The following is a 6,000-nucleotide window of genomic DNA, read 5'->3' as shown; positions in this document are numbered from 1 at the left end:
GAAAGACGTGCTGGTTAGGGTGCATTGGCCATGCTAAATTCTCCCTCAGTGTACCCGAACAGGCATCGGAGTGCGGCGACTAGGGGATTTTCACAGTAACTTCATTGCAGTGTTAATACCAGCCACCTTTTGACACTAATAAGTAAACTTTAATTTGATTTAAATGTCCTTAATGACTCTTCTCTCAAGCACTGGAGATTTAATTTGAGTGCTGAATTAATCACAGATTCATAGAATCCCTGCAGTGCAGGAGGAGGCCATTCAGCCCATTCAGCCTGTCCTGACAACACTCCCACCCAGAGTTCATCTCTGAAAACCTTGTAGTCCTCCTGCTGGAGCCGACACGAAGGGGCCATTTCGTTTGGCCAATCCTTCTAACGTGCACATCTTTGGAGTGTGGGAGGAAACCGGAGCACCCGGACGAAACCCACTCCGACACGGGGAGAACGTACAAACTCCCACAGACAGTGACCCGAGGCTGGAATTGAACCCGGGTCCCTGGAGCTGTGAGGCAGCAGTGCTAACCACTGTGTCACCGTGCCGCCCACGCTACTTGTGACATTAATAAACAAACTTTAAACTGATGCGTAATTGAACCTTTCTTGGATATTTCTCTTATTCATTCACAAGCAGTGAATCAGGGGAGGATGACAAAGATTATTTTCTAACTGCACGGCACTGGATCTGAAACCTCGATCTAAAAGAATCAACAAGTTGTTCTGCGTCCTTGGATGTTTATGCCAAAAAAAATATTTTCCATAATTCAATTGCGAGCCTTCTGCTGTGAATGACACAGATTTGCTTTAATATTATTTGAAAATAATCACTTTGAAATCATCATTTGTCTCAATAGTTGATTTATTCAGGGCACTCACATCATTATTACCGTCAATCTGGACATTTCATTCAGCAAGAATGCTTCATGATTTATAATTATTACCCAGTGTTGATCCATTCATTCAAAATCATACAATCATCGACTCATAGAATCATAGAAACCCTACAGTGCAGAAGGAGACCATTCAGTCCATCGAGTCTGCACCGACCACAATCCCACCCAGGCCCTACCCCCACATATTTACCCGCTAATCCCTCTAACCCACACATTTTAGGATTCTAAGGGGCAATTTTAAACCTGGCCAATCAACCTAACCCGCACATCTTTGGACTGTGGGAGGAAAGTGGAGCACCCGGAGGAAACCCACGCAGACACGAGGAGAACGTGCAAACTCCACACAGACAGTGACCCGAGCTGGGAATCGAACCCGGGACCCTGGAGCTGTGAAGCAGCAGTGCTAGCCACTGCGCTACCGTGCATAGGATCCCCACAGTGCAGAAGGAGGCCATTCAGTCCATCGAACCTACACCAACGGCAGCCCCACCCAGGCCCTATCCCCGCAACCCCACATATATACCCCACTAATCCCCCGGAATGAAGGGTCATGAACAAAGCCCAATCCATCACACAAACCAGCCTCCCATCCATTGACACTGTCGACACTGCCCACTGCCTTGTCAAAGCAGCCAGCATAATTAAGGACCCCACGTACCCCGGGCATTCTCTCTTTCACCTGCTTCCATCGGGAAAAAGATACGAAAGTCTGAGGACACGCACCAACCAACTCAAGTACAGCTTCGCTGCTGCCATCAGACTTTTGAATGGACCTACCTCATATTAAATTGAACTTTCTCTACACCTGAGCTATGACTGGAACACGACATTCTGCACCTTCTCCTTTCCTTCTCCGCTGATTTGGAAGAAGGAGTAACTGGTGTTATCAGTAAGTTTGCGGATGACACGAAGATGGCTGGACTTGCGGATAGCAATGAACATTGTCGGGCAATACAGCAGGATATAGATAGGCTGGAAAATTAGGTGGAGAGGTGGCAGATGGAATTTAATCCGGATGAATGCGAAGTGATGCATTTTGGAAGAAATAATGTAGGGAGGAGTTATACAATAATCAGGTATCCCATGAGCCTTAAACCTCTTAACCAACTGCCATGTGCAGTGGCCCCGATCTGTCAGCCTGCAGTTTGCCAGACCGCTCGATCGCTGGCCAGCCCATTGCCAATGAGCCGACTCTGTGTGATTCCCGCCATTGGCGATAAGCTGAGTCTGTGGTATTACCCGCGTTGGCAATGAGCCGGCTCTGTGTGATTCCTCCCATTGGCGATGAGCTGAGTCTGTGGTATTCCCCCCGTTGGCGATGAGCTGGGTGTGTGTGATTCCCCCCATTGGTGATGGACTGGGTCTGTGTGATTCTCCATTGGTGATGGGCTGGGTCTGTATGATTCCCCCCGTTGGTGATGGGCTGGGTCTGTGTGATTCCCGCATTGGTGATGAGCTGGGTCTGTGCGATTCCCCCTGTTGGTGATGGGCTGAGTCTGTGTGATTCCCCCATTGGTGATGGGCTGGGTGTTTAATTGAAACGTTTTCTTGTATTTAATTAATTATTTTTCTCTATTTCTTCTCCCCCGAAATTTGAATTTTGAAGACTGAAATGTGACTCGGAACCCTTGGACCAGAGATTTTCTCCAGAGGAGGATGATGAACTGAGGCCTGTTCCACAGGCCACACTCGTGTGTTGTTGTCTCTGTATTACCCCGAACCCGGTGGGGGCTGGAGTTTGAAGACCTGCGGTTCAAATAGCCAAGCTTTGCAATTCGTCACAAATATGTTAACCCTTTGGTGGATGACAAACAGAAAATTAATTCTGTCATATGAAATGGTCTATTAGTTTGTTCTGTATCCAAAATAACAGGAGTGTGAGACAGAGCAATGAAGCTAATTATTAAATAGAATGCACAGACGCCTTTACAATTCAGTTTTAGAAGTTCAGCCTTTCGTCACTCTAATTCCTAGGAGGGGGTGGTGGTGAATTTCTGCCTCTCTCACTCTGTGTCTCTCTCTGTCACTCTCTCTCTCTGTTTCTCTCACTTTGTGTGAATCAGTGTCCGTGATGTTTCTATGCGCTGATGGATTATGTTTTTAAAAGGATAAAAGCAAATTACTGCGGCTGCTGGAATCTGAAACCAAAAGAGGAAATGCTGGAAAATCTCAGCATGTCTGGCAGCATCTGTAAGGAGAGGAAAGAGCTGACGTTTCGAGTCCAGTTGACACTTTGTTAAAGCTCAAAGCTCCTTACAGATACTGCCATGTTTTTAAAAGGGTTTCGCTGAGCTTCAAGAGGGAGTTTAACCCCTCAGAAGACTGGGAAATCTCCAGATTTGGGACAACACGCGCACACACAAACACATCCACACTGATATAGATTATATATGTATAATATATATATATATATATATATATATATATATATATATATATATACACACACACAGACACACTGACACAGACACACACACACTGACCAAACACACACAGTGATGCACACTGACACACACACCCATTGAAACACACTGACACACACACACACATTGACACACACTGACACACACACAGTGACACACACTGACGCACACACACAGTGATGCACACTTACACACACACACACAGTGATGCACACTGACACACACACACAAACTGATACACATTGCCACCTGCACACAGTGATACACAGTGACCCACACACACAGTGATACACACTGACACACACACAGACACAGTGAGACACACTGACACACACACAGTGAAACACACTGACACACACACAGTGACACACACTGACACACACACACAGTGACACACACTGACACACATGGTGACACACACTGACACACACATAGTGATACACACTGACACACACACAGTGATACACACTGACACATACACACACACACAGTGACACACACTGACCCACACACACACAGTGATACACACTGACACCCACATGGACACTGACTTTCACACACTGATACACAAACAGACACACACACCGTGATACACACTGACACACACACAGTGATACACACTGACACACACACACACACACAGTGATGCACACTTACAGACACACACGCTGATACACACTGCCCCCCGCACACAGTGATACACACTGACCCACGCACACAGCGAGACACACTGACACATACACACACAGTGATGCACACTGACACACACACACGCACTGATACACACTGCCCCCCGCACACAGTGACACACACTGACACACACACACAGTGACACACACTGACACACATGGTGACACACACTACCACACACATAGTGATACACACTGACACACACACACAGTGATACACACTGACACATACACACACACACAGTGACACACACTGACCCACACACACACAGTGATACACACTGACACACACATGGACACTGACTTTCACACACTGATACACAAACAGACACACACACCGTGATACACACTGACACACACACAGTGATACACACTGACACACACACACACACACACAGTGATGCACACTTACAGACACACACGCTGATACACACTGCCCCCCGCACACAGTGATACACACTGACCCACACACACAGCGAGACACACTGACACATACACACACAGTGATGCACACTGACACACACACACGCACTGATACACACTGCCCCCCGCACACAGTGATACACACTGACCCACACACAAAGTGATACACACTGACACACACACACACACAGTGACGCACACTGACACACACACAGTGACGCACAGTGACACACACACAGTGACACACACTGACACACACACAGTGACACACACTGACACACACACACAGTGACACACACTGACACACAAAGCGACACACACTGACACACACACAGTGATACATACTGACACACACACAGGCAGTGATACACACTGACACATACACACACACACACACACAGTGACACACACTGACCCACACACACACAGTGATACACACTGACCCACACACACACACAGTGATGCACACTGACACACACATGGACACTGACCTTCACATACTGATACACACACAGACACACACACCGTGATACACACTGACACTGACACACAGTGATACACACTGACACACACACAGTGATGCACACTGACACACACATGGACACTGACCTTCACACACTGATACACAAACAGACACACACACCGTGATACACACTGACACAGACACAGTGATACACACTGACACACACACACACACAGTGATGCACACTTACAGACACACACACTGATACACACTGCCCCACGCACACAGTGATACACACTGACCCACACACACACACAGTGAGACACACTGACACATACACACACAGTGATGCGCACTGACACACGCACACGCACTGATACACACTGCCCCCCACACACAGTGATACACACTGACACACACACACACACACAGTGAGACACACTGACACACACACAGTGAGACACACTGACACACACACAGTGACACACACTGACACACACACACAGTGACACACACTGACACACAAAGCAACACACACTGAGACACACACAAAGTGGTACACACTGACACACACACACACACAGTGACACACACTGACACACACACAGTGACGTACAGTGACACACACACAGTGACCCACACTGACACACACACAGTGACACACACTGACACACACACACACACTGACGCACACTGACACACAAAGCGACACACACTGACACACACACAGACAGTGATACACACTGACGCATACACACACACACGCAGTGACACACACTGACCCACACACACACAGTGATACACACTGACCCACACACACACACACAGTGATGCACACTGACACACACATGGACACTGACCTTCACATACTGATACACACACAGACACACACACCGTGATACACACTGACACTGACACACAGTGATACACACTGGCACACACACAGTGATGCACACTGACACACACATGGACACTGACCTTCACGCACTGATACACAAACAGACACACACACCGTGATACACACTGACACACACACAGTGATACACACTGACACACACACACACACACAGTGATGCACACTTACAGACACACACACTGATACACACTGCC

Source organism: Mustelus asterias, unplaced genomic scaffold (assembly GCF_964213995.1).
Source record: "Mustelus asterias unplaced genomic scaffold, sMusAst1.hap1.1 HAP1_SCAFFOLD_728, whole genome shotgun sequence".
In the NCBI taxonomy this organism is placed as follows: Eukaryota; Metazoa; Chordata; class Chondrichthyes; order Carcharhiniformes; family Triakidae; genus Mustelus; species Mustelus asterias.
The sequence above is the reverse complement of the archived record's forward strand: the minus strand, read 5'-3'. Positions refer to the sequence as shown.